Here is a 15,326-nt window from a genome sequence, read left to right as displayed (position 1 = left end):
GGTATGCAGCACTGGTTATGCCACCCACAGAAGCGGCCTAGTAAAATGTGTCTAAGGTCTGCCATTGCAGAGCCTGCGTGCAGTCTGGTACTGTCATGCTGACTGGGCAAGTGCACCCACTTCCCAGTCCCTAAACATTCCCTTAACTTCATATTAGTCACCCCTATGGTAGGCCCAAGGGCAGGGTGCATTGTAAGCATAAGGTAGGACAAGCCCTGATGTGTGTGGCATGTCCTAATAGTGAATAACAGACATTTTCGTTTTTCGCTATTGTAAGGCTACCTGTTCTCGATAGGCCAGAATGGGCTGTTAGAATTGTTACATCCTATGATCCTAACAGACCCAGGGAACATGGTAGAAAATCGAGTTTAGTATGCCTGAACTCAGAATAATAAAATACATCTTTTAGTAAAGTTTATTTTAATATTCTGTGTTTGCAAAACCGCTTTTAGAAAGTTGGTATTTGCTTGCCTAACCATTTCAGCCCGCCTCTGCTATGATGTGTATCTGCCTGTCTGGTTTGTGTGAGTGACAGGGCTGGGGAAACCCAGAGGGGCAGGGCTAGGTAGCCTGGTGGTGAATAGAGAGATTGACATCCAGATGGGTGGGAGGAGTGCACCTGGACTCTGAATAGGGCTGTGCTCTGCCACCACAATGCTGGCTCCACCTCCTGTGGAGCGGCTGATGTATCTGCCCTGCACCCTGAATAGAAAGGCAGAGTCATGTCAACAAGGTGCTCAGGAACTGGTTTGGACTGGGCAAAGGCCCCTCTACCCCAGAGGAACAAAGGAATTAGGGGTATAAGTATTGGGACCCTGCTCCCAAGAAATTAGATCCTGCTTGACAAGAAGAACCTCTGCCTGAGGAGAAGGAACCGGGAAAGCTGTAAGGAGGAGTACAGTCCCTGACCTGGGGGATTGGCCTGCAGTGGTTGCCTTGCTGCTGAAAGGAGAGGAGAAAGACTACAAAGACTTCAACTTGTGCTTAAAAGATCTCCAAGGGCTTGTGCTGAGCTTGCCCCCTGAACGAAGTCCCAGGACCAGTGGACTTCACCCCCCAGCTCCCCAAAGTTCTTTGGAAGTGCCTGCTGCTGTTGATGGGCCTTCTGAGGGACTGCGTGTCGCAAGGAGCTGGAAGCACCACTCAAGAAGAGAAGCGTGCCGCCGTCGGAACTGCTGTCGTCGCATCACGTAAAGGGTGTCGCCGCTGCAGCATCGCATCGAGCTGAAGAGTTTTGCATCATCCAAGAAGTGTCTCGCTACGCTGAAGAAGCGTGTCGCCATCGCAGCCATCGTAGCTGATGCATCGCACTGCATCAAGAGAAGAGTCTCGCATCGAGGAAGAAGCGTGTCGCCATCGCAGCCATCGTAGCTGTCGCATTGCACCACATCAAGAAAAGCGCCTCGCATCCACGGAGAAGCGTGCCGCCGTCGGTGCTGCTGTCGTCGCAAAGCTTAAAGGGGTGTCGCCGCTGCAACATCGCATCGAGCGGAAGCGTCTCGCAATCGTCAGAGAAGAGTGCCGCTGCCAAGCCCGCTGTCGTCGCATCGCGTAAACGGTGACGCCGCTGTAGCTGACGCATCGAGTCGAGTCTTCTCGCAACATCGGAGAAGAGTAACGCATCTGGAAGATCTTCACGTCTTTATTTCTTTGCACCAAAAACTTCATCGCATCAGCATCATTACAACACTTTCGTTGCCCTGCGTGTCGCATCTAAGGTACATTGACTTAAAGTGTCGCATTTAAGAACTTAAGAGAACTAAGCAAACTTCTACCATCTAAAGTAACAGTATTGTGTATTTTTGTCGTTTAATGGTCTTGTGGTAACTCTATATAAAGAATCCTTATTTTATATAAAACCTGTGTGGTGTCCATTTGTAGTGTTGTCACTTGGTTACTGTATGTGTTCACAAATGCTTAACCTATAACGCTCTGAGATAAGCCATGTCTGCTCGCGCCAAGCTACCTAGAGGGTGAGCAGGGGTTATTTTAGGAGTTGGAATGGAGCTGACCAAGCTTAAGTTAAGTGGGCAGTTAGAATTTGAATTGCAAAGTAGAAAGTTAGCCCTAGAAGAAAAAACGCTACAGTATGAACATGAAAAGGTTTTGAGGGAGTTGGAGCTGAAAGCTCAGAGTTTAGAAATTGCTCCCTCTGGTGGCAGCACACCATCAGTGCAAGTAGAATCAAGGGTGTACATACCCAAAGATGTGGTAAAAGAATTTTTTTTAAATGATGACATAGGGCAGTGGTTCAAAGCCTATGAAGTAGCCATGTCTTCCCACCGGGTCCCTGAGAAGGATTTGGGAGCGGGGTTGTGGGGACGGTTCCTTAGTGAGGGGCGGGACACACTGCTAGACTTGCCTTCAGATGATTATAATTCTTATCCCCATATGAAGGCAGCTTTGATGGCTAGGTATGGGTTGACCCCTGAGTTGTATAGGCAAAGGTTCAGGGGGTGCACCAAGATTCCAAACAGTACGTATGTTGAGTATTTGACTTTATTTTGCAGAGCACTGGATGGTTGGGTTAAGGGTAGTAAGGTTAATGATTTTCAAGGGCTTCTTGATTTAATGACATGGGAGCACTTGTCCAGTAATTGTTTTCCTGAGCTACGCCAGCTGCTGGTTGATAGTAGGCTGACTAACCCTAGGAAGCTTGCTGAGGAGGCAGACCGCTGGGTCAGTACCAGGGTCCGCAAGGGTTCAGTGAGAGACTCCACTAAAGGTGGGCAGGGTCCCCAGCAGAAGAGTGGGGGGGACAAGGGTAAACAGAGGGAGTTCCCAAGAAGGCCCCAAAGTAATCCCCAAGGAACGAAGGGAAAGGTTCTCAACCTCCCCCACCCCAGAAACCGACCGGGGCCCCGACAGGTCCACCTGTTCAAAAGGGGCCCATAAAATGTTACAAGTGTGGTAACATGGGGCATTTTGCCTCTGATTTAAAGTGTCCTTTATATGGGAAACCAGCACCCACTGGTGCTCCGCCCAGGCACGTGGCTAGTGTAGCCTTGGGGGAGGAGATGACAGTCCAAGGTGGGTGGGGTCCCGCAGAGATGTCCCTTGTCTCATTAGGAGACTGTGAGATGGTCCCGCAAACCCAGCTGCCTGATAACACTAAGAAATACAGGCAGTGGGTGACCATGAATGGCCGTAGGGTGGAAGCTCTCAGAGATACAGGAGCCAGTGTGACAGCTGTCAAGTGTCACCTGGTGTCTCAAGAGCAGGTTGTCCCAGGAGCATTCTATCCAGTTGTTGCCGCTGACAACACAGAGAGTCACTGCAAGGTAGCTCAGGTTCCCTTTGAGTGCGGGGGGTCTCTGGTACTCTTCAGGTAGCTGTGAGGCCTGCCATGCCTGTAGACTGTCTGTTAGGGAACGACTTGGAGAGCTCACCTTGGGCTAAGGTGGAGCGGAGTGCTCACCTGGAGATGTTGGGTATGCCGGATTGGGTGTGTGTCACCACACGGTCCATGGCAGCAAGTAGAGGTGCTCAAGAGGTCCTGGAGCCTGAGAGGGAGGCCCAGGGACCGGCCTCAGAGAGAAGAGGCAGGGGGCGCGGGAAACCGGCCCCTGCAGTTTGCACGGCCCAGGAGGAAGCAGACCTTGAGGGGGATGCACTGGAGCCTACCAGGGAACAGATAGCTGAACTGGGGGACCTGCCTGAGCTGACCCATTGGCAGCAGGAAGGAGGGCCCTCCAGGGAGGACTTTTGTAAGGCACAGAAAGAATGCCCTTCTCTCGTGGGTATGCGGGAGCAGGCTGCAGACCAGGCCGCAGGTGATCAGTCTGGGTCACATTTCATTCACTGGGAGAACGACCTCCTATGTACAGAGCCTAAGGTTGCTGAGCCTGGGTCAGCCCGTGCGCTGGTGGTACCCCAGGACTTCAGAGCCTTCCTACTGGGGCTGGCTCACGATGTACCATTGGCAGGACATTTGGGGCAGGACAAGACCTTTGAAAGGCTTGTCACCCACTTTTATAGGCCTCAAATGTGCAGGAGTTCAGACACTCACTGCAGGACATGCCAGACATGCCAGGCAAGTGGGAAGAGTGGAAGGAAGCAGAAGGCTCCACTCCAACCATTCCCTGTGGTCGGTACCCCATTCCAGCGAGTGGGGATTGACATTGTAGGGCCACTGGACCCCAGGACAGAAATGGGCAATAGGTTCATCCTGGTCCTGGTGGACCATGCCACCCGGTACCCGGAAGCCATCCCTCTGAGGACAGTGACGGCACCCGTGGTGGGACGTGCACTGATGGGAATTTTCTCCAGAGTGGGATTCCCTCTTGAGGTGGTGTCTGACTGGGGTACCAATTTCATATCCAAGTATATGAAATCCCTTTGGCAAGAGTGTGGTGTAACCTACAAGTTCACCACACCTTACCACCCCCAAGGAAACGGGTTGTTTGAGAGATTCAACCGTACCCTCAAGGGCATGTTAATAGGTCTGGAAGAACCCATGAGGTGTAAGTGGGACGTCCTCTTGCCATGCCTTCTCTTTGCGTACCGTGAGGTGCCACAGAAGTCTCTAGGGTTCAGCCCCTTTGAGCTCCTGTATGGCCACCCAGTGAGAGGACCTCTAAGTCTGGTCAAGGAAGGCTGGGAGCAATCTCCTAGGAAACCTCCCCAGAGTGTATATAGCTACATGCTGGCCTTCCGAAATCAGACTAGGCAATTCAGGCAACTTTCTGAGGCAAATCTGGAAGCCAGCCAGGAGGAGATGAAGCGGTAGTACGACCGGAATGCCACTCTGGTGGAGCTTCAGCCTGGACAAAAGGTGTGGGTCTTGGCCCCCGTGGAGCCTTGTACGCTCCAGGATAAGTGGACCGGTCCCTTTGAGGTTGTGGAGCGCAAGAGTCCTGTTACCTATTTGGTGGACTTGCGGTCTCCAAGGAACCCCTTGAGGGTCCTTCATGTCAACCGCCTCAAGCCCCACTTGGAGAGGTCCACAGTGGGCATGCTCTTGGCAACAGATGTTGGGATGGAAGAGGAGACCAAGCCTCTTCCTGACCTCCTGTCAGCCCAGGAGCAAGATGGGTCAGTGGATGGTGTCATCCTCTCTTCCGCCCTGACCCCTGAGCAACAGAATGATTGTCGCCAGCTGCTGGGACAATTTTCTGATCTGTTTTCCCTGGTTCCCGGTGTCACGGATTGGTGCGTCCATGATGTGGACACTGGGGCTAGTCCACCTGTGAGGCACAAGGCCTACAGGGTGAATGACAGGGTGAGGGCATGCATCAAGGAGGAGGTCTCCAAGATGTTTGCACTCGGGGTAATTGAGTCCTCCAGTAGTCCTTGGGCCAGCCCAGTGGTCTTGGTCCCAAAGGCTTCAGCGCCGGGAGCCACACCCGAACTCCGGTTCTGTGTGGACTACAGAGGACTCAATTCAGTCACCAGGACTGACGCACACCCCATCCCCAGAGCTGATGAGCTCATAGATCGGCTAGGGGCTGCCAACTACCTCAGCACGTTTGATTTAACGTCTGGGTACTGGCAGATCGCCTTGACCGAGGGGGCCAAAGAGAGGTCCGCATTTTCCACCGCAGATGGGCACTACCAGTTCCGGGTCATGCCCTTTGGGATGAAGAATGCCCCTGCCACCTTCGAGAGGTTGGTCAACCAGGTGTTGGTTGGACTGGACTTGTTCAGGGCCGCCTACCTGGTTGACATTGCAGTGTTCAGCTCCACGTGGGAGGAACACCTGCGCAACCTCTGGGCAGTGTTGATGGTGCTGCAGAGGGCAGGCCTCACGATCAAGGAGAGTAAGTGCCAGATCGGGCAGGGTTCCGTGGTATACTTGGGCACCAGGTGGGAGCGGCCAGGTGGCGCCCTTTCAACCCAAGATAGAAACCATCCTGAATTGGGAGTCGCCCAAAACCCAGACAGAGGTGAGAGCCTTCCTAGGTCTCACCGGGTACTACAGGAGGTTTGTCAAGGGGTATGGCAACATTGTTACCCCCTTGACAGCGCTGACTTCTAGGAAGCAGCCCAGGAAAGTGATTTGGACTGACACATGTCAGAAAGCTTTTGAGGCCCTGAAAGCTGCTATGTGCACGGCGCCCGTGCTCTTGGCTCCCAACTTCTCCAAAGAGTTTATCGTTCAGACAGGCGCTTCAGAGCATGGTGTGGGGGCTGTTCTTTCTCAGATTAATGAAGAGGGCCTAGATCAACCTGTAGCCTTCCTTAGCAGGAGGTTACTTCCACGGGAACAGAGATGGAGTGCTATTGAGCGTGAGGCATTTGCTGTGGTCTGGGCGCTGAAGAAGCTACGACCCTACCTGTTTGGGTCTCACTTCCAGGTTCAGACAGACCACAGGCCCCTCAGATGGTTGATGCATATGAGGGGTGAGAATCCAAAGCTGTTGAGGTGGTCCATTTCCCTACAGGGTATGGATTTCATGGTGGAACATCGCCCTGGAACAGATCACGCCAATGCTGACGGTCTGTCCAGATTTTTCCGCCTTAGTGATGAGGAACTCCCTGGGGTAGGGTAGTTCTCCCCACTTTTCAGCTGGAGGGGACATGTGTTAGACCTAGCACCTTGGCGTGAGTCTCCCTTCCACTTTTTGTCTCTGTGCCTCATGTGTTTTGCTGGTGTTAGCTGCTCAGAGCACTGTGCCACTGCCAACCAGTGCCACAGTGCAAGTGCCCCCTATTTAAAATGTATATGTTGGTTGGATTCCATGATTGACTTATTTGGTTTACTGTCAGACCCCAGTAAAGTGCACCAGGAGTGCCCAGGGCTTGTAAATACAAATGCTGCTGGTGGGTATGCAGCACTGGTTATGCCACCCACAGAAGCGGCCTAGTAAAACGTGTCTAAGGTCTGCCATTGCAGAGCATGCGTGCAGTCTGGTACTGTCATGCTGACTGGGCAAGTGCACCCACTTCCCAGTCCCTAAACCTTCCCTTAACTTCATATTAGACACCCCTATGGTAGGCCCAAGGGCAGGGTGCATTGTAAGCATAATGTAGGACAAGCCCTGATGTGTGTGGCATGTCCTAATAGTGAATTACAGCCATTTTCGTTTTTCACTATTGTAAGGCTACCTGTTCTCCATAGGCCAGCATGGGCTGTTAGAATTGTTACAACCTATGATCCTAACAGACCCAGGGAACATGGTAGAAAATAGAGTTTAGTATGCCTGAACTCAGAATAATAAAATACATCTTTTAGTAAAGTTTATTTTAATTTTCTGTGTTTGCAAATACCACTTTTAGAAAGTTGGTATTTGCTTGCCTAACCATTTCAGCCCGCCTCTGCTATGATGTGTATCTGCCTGTCTGGTTTGTGTGAGTGACAGGGCTGGGGAAACCCAGAGGGGCAGGGCTAGGTAGCCTGGTGGTGAATAGAGAGATTGACATCCAGATGGGTGGGAGGAGTGCACCTGGACTCTGAATAGGGCTGTGCTCTGTCACCACAATGCTGGCTCCACCTCCTGTGGAGCGGCTGATGTCTCTGCCCTGCACCCTGAATAGAAAGGCAGAGTCATGTCAACAAAGTGCTCAGGAACTGGTTTGGACTGGGCAAAGGCCCCTCTACCCCAAAGGAACAAAGGAATTAGGGGTATAAGTTTTGGGACCCTGCTCCCAAGAAATTAGATCCTGCTTGACAAGAAGAACCTCTGCCTGAGGAGAAGGAACCGGGAAAGCTGTAAGGAGGAGTACTGTCCCTGACCTGGACGATTGGCCTGCAGTGGTTGCCTTGCTGCTGAAAGGAGAGGAGAAAGACTACAAAGACTTTATTTCAAATTGTGCTTAAAAGATCTCCAAGGGCTTGTGCTGAGCTTGCCCCCTGAACGAAGTCCCAGGACCAGTGGACTTCACCCCCCAGCTCCCCAAAGCTCTTTGGAAGTGCCTGCTGCTGTTGTTGGGCCTTCTGAGGGACTGCGTGTCGCAAGGAGCTAGAAGCGCGAATCAAGAAGGAGAAGCGTGCCGCCGTCGGAACTCCTGCCGTCGCATCACGTAAAGGGTGTCGCCGCTGCAGCATTGCATCGAGCGGAAGAGTTTCGCATCATCCAAGAAGTGTCTCGCTACGCCGAAGAAGCGTGTTGCCATCGCAGCCATCGTAGCTGACGCATCGCACCGCATCAAGAGAAGAGTCTCACATTGAGGAAGAAGCGTGTCGCCATCGCAGCCATCGTAGCTGTCGCATTGCACCGCATCAAAAAAAGCGCCTCGCATCCACGGAGAAGCGTACCGCCGTCGGAGCTGCTGTCGTCGCATCGCGTAAAGGGGTGTCGCCGCTGCAACATCGAATCGAGCGGAAGCGTCTCGCAAACGTCAGAGAAGAGTGTCGCTACCAAGGCCGCTGTTGTCACATCGCGTAAAGGGTGACGCCGCTGTAGCTCACGCATCGAGTCGAGTCTTCTCGCAACATCGGAGAAGCGTAACGCATCTGGAAGATCTTCACGTCTTTATTTCTTTGCACCAAAAACTTCATTGCATCAGCATCATTACAACACTTTAGTTGCCCTGCATGTCGCATCTAAGATACATTGACTGAAAGTGTTGCATTTAAGCACTTAAGAGAACTAAGCAAACTTCTACCATCTAAAGTAACAGTATTGTGTATTTTTGTCGTTTAATGGTCTTGTGGTAACTCTATATAAAGAATCCTTATTTTTAATATAAAACCTGTGTGGTGTCCATTTGTAGTGTTGTCACTTGGTTACTGTATGTGTTCACAAATGCTTAACCTATAAGGCTCTGAGATAAGCCTTGTCTGCTCACGCCAAGCTACCTAGAGGGTGAGCAGGGGTTATTTTAGGAGTGTAACCCCTTACCCTGACTAGAGGAAAGGTTCCCTGCTTGTCACAAGTTCCTACCTGTGCCAACCAGAGAACCCGAAATCTAACACTTGCTTTATAAACAAGGTTGTTCATATCCTAAACAGCAACTAGATATAGCCATTGGACACAGTGGTGTAATGCAAAAGGATGCCCTCACCCTGCAGAAAGTGATGACGGGCCACTGAGTCTCCCATATCTCCCCAATATTCATTGACATTGGCCGTATTGGTGTCCCCTCAATGGTTGGGGGACCTTTGAACAGGTGGGGACCCCCTGAACTGACAACGATGCAGGGGCTTGTGTTGCGCTCCTACTTAGACTAAACAAACTCTTGACTCAACAATAATTCCAATTCTTTTCAAGTTTAAAAGTGACTTTATTGAGCATAAAATAGCAATACATTTGAATAATACAAAGCAAGAAGATAATGGGGTGATGAGAGGAAGGGGAAATAATGATAGAGGCATACAATCCATAAAAAGTACTATCTGATTATTTGCCAAATATACATATCAAAATAAATAACAAAGCATGCATAGTAGAAAATCATATGATCCAGAAGAGGAAGTCAGGGAGGCTGTAGAAATTCCTGGGTGTGAGGTGGAGGGGTGAAGGACGCAATAGCAGAATGAGCAAGGAATTGAGTAACAGGCGTACATAGGTTCTTTTGTTTTAATACAAGGGATAAAAGTTGCATATATGAAGTATCCAGTCGGTGATTATACCACCACACTTTAGAAGATAATTGCGTTGAGTCTTTCCAATTGTGAGTGTTTTGCTGGAAAGCAATTGCTAATAATTGATCCAGTATTTTGCATGATTGGTGAAGCATTGACCCAGACATCGGATACAATTTCTAAAAAACGAATGAGAAATAGAATAAGGGACATACCATGAAAAATAGAATTAATCTGGCTCCAAACCTGTGACCAAATGTAGAAACAGGAGGGTAAGTGAAAAGTAAGTGTTTCAAGTCAGCTGGTTGCGCAGAGCAAGATCAACATGTATCCGGAATGTCCTGGTTGGTCTTATGAAGGGCTTCCGGTGTCATGATGAGTCTATTGTAGATGAAAAAAAGTGTTTGCGTCATGTTGGCTGCACAGGAGGATTTCCTAATTTGAATCCAAATCTGTTTCCAAGTAGATATAGGTAAAGTTATAAAAATTTCTTTCTCCCCTGCAAGTTTTATATTAGACTTGGGTTTAATAATGGGAGTATAGAGTAAGTGTGAATAGATGAGGGAAGCCTTAGGATGCGTAGGTAAAAGAGTAGCTAGTGGCATAGGTGATGAAATAGTAGAAGGAGGAATAGATTTGAAGTGATTTTATGCTTGAGAGATGATGTTTTGTAGAAGATATTTGATACGAAAAGTGGATGGGAGACGAAAAAGCTTGCGTAAAAGAAAGAAGGGAGTCCTGATCAAACAGTTGATGAACCCAAATCAGCGCTTTAGTTCTCCAAGAATGCCAATAAATTGAACAGTTCTTCACTTGAATATATTGTTTATTCCAAAAAGTAGAATTGAGAAAGGAGCGTAAATCTGTGGGTGAATCGGAAATGACAGAAGCTAATAATAAAGTGTTTTTGATAAAAGGAGTAGAAAGGTTTTGAGGTTTTCGCGTGAAAGTTAAATATTCTAAGAATGAAAAAGAGGATAGAAATGTCCGTTCTGAATCAACTCACAATGGAGTTATAGTGAGGAGGGTGTATTCCATTTGGAGGATTGCCTTAATAGAAAGGATTTATGATACGTAGGAAAAACAGGGAAGTTCACTTTACTTTCAGCTTTGGGCTGGTTTAACTTGATTAAGGACATACAAGTTTTTTTCATATTTCAAAGGAAGGTAGATATTACTGAATGCATTGTTCTGTATGACTTAAGAGGGACATGTAGGGGAATATTAGAAAGGGTAAAGAGGATGATGGGAACCAGCATCATCTTAATGGTGTAGTGGTGGCCCCACCAAGACGAATGCAGCGGATATCATCTACAGGTTAGGTGAGAGAATTTCTGAATGCAGGTGTCAACAATAATAGAAATTTAAAAAGTGGGGATGGAGTGAATTGGAGACCAAGATATTCAAGTTGTTTGGATTGCCATTTAAAATTAGAGGAGGAGAAATCACGCCAGAAGGAGAATTTGTTAAGGGGCAAAATTTTGCATTTGGCGGAGTTTCATTTAAAACTGGAAACAGAGGAAAAAGAGGAAACTTCTGACGGAAAAGCAGGAAGTGATCAATGGGGTTAAAAGATAAATAAAAAAATGTCATCAACATACACAGCTAGTTTAGCGTGTTGAAAGTCATGGGTGAAACCATGTATGTCTGCATTCTGACGGATCCTAGATAAAAATGGTTCTAGTGCTAAATTAAAACAATAGGGGAGAGGAGACAACCCTGACGGACTTCTCTGTGGGGAGTATAATAGAAGGAGTTCAAATGGCCACCTTAAGAGAGGTTTAAAAGAGAAAAATTAAAGATGTGATTTTTGAGCCAAAATCAAACCAGGCTAAAGTATGGAATAGGTAAGACCAAATAACGTGATCAAAAGCCATCTCAGCATCTAAGGCGATGGCTGCCTTAGAGACAGATAAACCTGTGGATTTTGGAATAATGTCAAAAATAAATGAGTATTATCTGAAAGATATCTACCCTTGACAAACCTGGATTGTTCTTTTTCCATAAGGCCATGGAGAAGCGGCACCAAACAGAAGGCTAATGCTTTAGAGAAGATCTTACAATCGAAATTGACCAAAGAGATGGGTGATAATTCTGGTAGAACTGTGGTTCTTTGCCTTCTTTCAGAATAAGGAAGATGAGGGCATCTCAAAAAGAGCCAGATGAAGTGGCTAAATTGGCAAAGGAGTAAGTTAACAAACAAAGTTTGGGAAGAAGCAATTCAGAAACGTGTATATAAAACTCAGCCGTAAAGCCATTAGGCCCTGGAGCCTTGTCCTTTTTAAGGGTGAGCAGTGCAAGCTGAAGTTATCTTTGAGTGATATCTGTCTCTGGAGATGAAAAATGTACTTTGGAGGAAGCCTGTTTGGACACAGAGGAGAGGCACCATACCATTTCAGGGTCCGAGAGGAAACATTCTGGTGTGTAAAGATTAGTTGTATAATTTCTGGAATTAAGCTATTATGTCGAGGTATTTTGGATCAGTGGAACCAGTATCATCAATAAGTTATTCAATAAGTAGTTTGTTTTGCTTAACTTTCAGATAATTGGCCAGCAACTTTCCAGACATATTTTGGCCTCTGTAGTATTTAGCACTAGATTTGAGAAGATAAAAAGCAGAACTGTTGGTGGAAAACTTGTTAAACTGGAATTTGGCTTTAATGAGTTGATTTAGAGACTGTTGTGAATGAGAAGTGTAAGAAGAATGCTCGAGGCATTTAATTTCTCGAAGAATTTGTTTAGACAGCAAGTGAGACAACCACCTCATTTTAGAAACAAAATTAATTATGGTGTGTCGGGATGAGGCAATAAATGCAATGCAGACAGTGTGAAGGGGAATGTCCGCCACCTGATTAACCCCTTGTGTGCCCCGCCCTTTCCCCGCCCTGTGCCGGGCGTTGAATTAGCGGGCGGGGTTCATGACGAGATAGTCTCGTCATGGGCACAGCGCAACCGCGGCCCATGACGAGACTATCTCGTCATGGGCACTCAAGGGGTTAAAGAGAATTTTTTTTGTACAAAGGTAGTGAAAGAGGAATTAAAGTGGTATCCAATAACAGTGAGTTATTGCATCTCCAACGCTTAGGAGAAGTGGATTTGGGTAAGATGTCTGAATGCACAGATACCGGAGCATGATCAGAGATCGAAATGGAATCAATATTCACTGACTGTAAGGATTGAGTGAGATAATGTGAGATGAAAACATAGTCAGTTCAGGATTGTGTATGATGGACTAGGGAAAGAAACATATACACCCATAAAGTGAAGTTGCTTAGTGGCCAAGTTTCTGTAAGATGACGCCTTTGAAGAGCTTGTACAATCGTTTTTGCGCTTTGTTTAGTATGTAATGGGATAAGGAGTGTTTGTCAAGAGAAGGGTCAGTGGGTAAGTTACAGTCCCAAGTTAGAACTAGATTATCACTGAGGTATTGCAGGAGCTTCTTCAAAATCAAGGACCAAAATTCACAATCAAAAGCATTCTGACCACATATATTGAACAAAATCTATTGTAATCTACACAATTTAAGCAATACCCACCTTCCCCGCTCATCTTTTTCTTGAGATACCACCTGAATATTTGAGGACTTGTGGCACAATATTACAATTCCATGCATTTTCAGAGTGGCAGGTGAAAAGAAATCTTCCCTCACCCACCCCTTCCACCATTTCATTGATTCAGTGTCAGAGAGGTGTGATTCCTGCAGGAAAGCTATGTGTGCATTAAGCTTCAACAAATGAGTGAGGACCCGTTGTCATTTAATTGGGGAGTTCAAACATCTGACATTCCAAGCGACCACTGTCAAAATCATTGAGATAGAATAAATTGAATATAACAATCAGACAATAATTGAGAGAGGTTACAACAAAGCCATATGAGTGGTGAGGAAAATATCTGCCTAGGAAAAGTGAGAAAAAGTACGAAAATCAGAATAATAAAGGAAAAAGAGAAAAGAGAGAGGGGGAGAGTGAAAAGGAAACAAAGAAAAGAAAATAGATTTTATCTAGCATTAGAGAAGAGGAAATTGGTCAAACAAACAAGAAACAAGAGGAACATACCTACCAATACTTTGATGAGGATGGGGAGGACCACATGTAGAAGACATCACATCCAATCCGCAAGGGGAGACATAGCGCAGAAGGGATGGTGCGACAAATAATGGGAAACAAAGACAACCATAACAGAGATTAAATGCCTGTAATAAAAAAGAATTGTGAAATATGTTAAGCAAAGAAAAACCATCATAAGATATTGCACAACCATGAAACTTTTCAAAAATAAGTCAAGGAATACAGATAGGAACAAAACAATACAATGCAATCCCTTAATTACGAAAAAGGTAGCATGCAAACTTAGCAACAAAACATTATCATATTGAAGAAGTTGAAGGAGCAATGTCCCTATTGTCTAGTATGCAATATGTAAGAAAATCCCTCAAAAAATCTGGGTCCTCATAGGCTGTTGTTTTATTATTATATGTGACTTTAAAGAGACAGGGATGAAAAAGTCCAAGCCATGCTCGTATTGAATGGAGTACACAAAAAAGTCTCTTCCTCTGTCTGCTGGGTTCTATTTGTAATCTTGGGAGAAAAATATATAGTGTCCTCAACAGGAAATCCATTTGAGATATCTTGCAGCGGAGATAACCTGAACTAATTCTGTGTAATTCAGAAAATACAGGATGGCCCCTCTAGGTCTCTTAGAAGGTGAAGAAACTGAAGGAGGGAGACCCAGCCTGTGAGCCCTCTGACTGTCAAGCGGCAACATTTTTGGTAAATGCATACGCTGTGGCAGAAAGGTTTTAAAGAACAAGATGGAGTCTGCCCCTCGGGCTCTCTGAAAATCCATAAATGTGAAATTATTCCTCCGGTTTCAGTTTCAAAGATCCTCAACCTGTTTCTGTAAGGAGGAAACCTGTGCCTGAAGAGAATTCACAGTGAGAGAAGTGGCGCTAAAGTAAGTAATTTGCTGCTCCGCAGAAGACAGACAGTCTTCCATGGGTGACCATCTCTCACTTAGAGTCTGTAATTTGGCATTAGTGTACTCCAGAAAGAGGTGCACAGCCCTGATCTCTTCCAACAAAAGATCCAAAAAACCTCAGGTAAAGACTATGTAGGAGAAGGAGGGAGAGTTTTGGATGTTGAGAAGCCACGCCCTCCACGTATTCCAATTCTTAACCTAACACTGACCCAATCCCATACCGCCCGCACCCGGGAGTCGCCAGGAGCCAGGGACCCTGGCCAATTAGTTGTAGCAGACGACCTCCCACTGAGACAGATGTACTCTATTGGAGAGTTGTTGGAGCTCAGATCTAAGCCCTGCTCCACCGACCGGTTTGACACCTGGCCATCTCCGGAGGGCCCTTTTGCATGCCTAGCCTGCCGGTTTCAGGGCTCTCTGGGCGAGAGTTCCCCAATTCCATGTGCCCCTGTTAATACACAATCTTCAGGCTATCAACCTGCTCTTTCCGAACATTCCAATGCAGGCTTTGACATCATTAAAACAAGTAAACGCCCCACGAACCAAGGCTGGAGAAGTCTATTATGTAACGTAAGATCTCTTCCTAAGCATTCTGCAGAGGTTTGGGATCCTCTGTCGTCTGCGCAGCCTGACCTTGGGTTTCTGACCAAAACTTGGCTGAAACCCCACTCTGTCCCCTCCATCACACTCGCCTTACCTGAGGGTTACAGGCTTGTTCGCTTGGACAGACAATCCAAGATGGGGGGGGGAATCGCCATAGTGCACAGAGACAATATCAAGGTCACCATATTAGAACAATGAAGTGACCTGACTATGGAAGTCATAGTTTTTGCATAGACCTCTCGCCCCAAACAAGTTGGAGGGGGGCTCTTGTTTACCGACC

This window comes from Triturus cristatus, chromosome 5_2 (genome assembly GCF_964204655.1).
Source record: "Triturus cristatus chromosome 5_2, aTriCri1.1, whole genome shotgun sequence".
Taxonomy (NCBI): Eukaryota; Metazoa; Chordata; class Amphibia; order Caudata; family Salamandridae; genus Triturus; species Triturus cristatus.
This window is presented reverse-complemented; position numbering follows the sequence as displayed.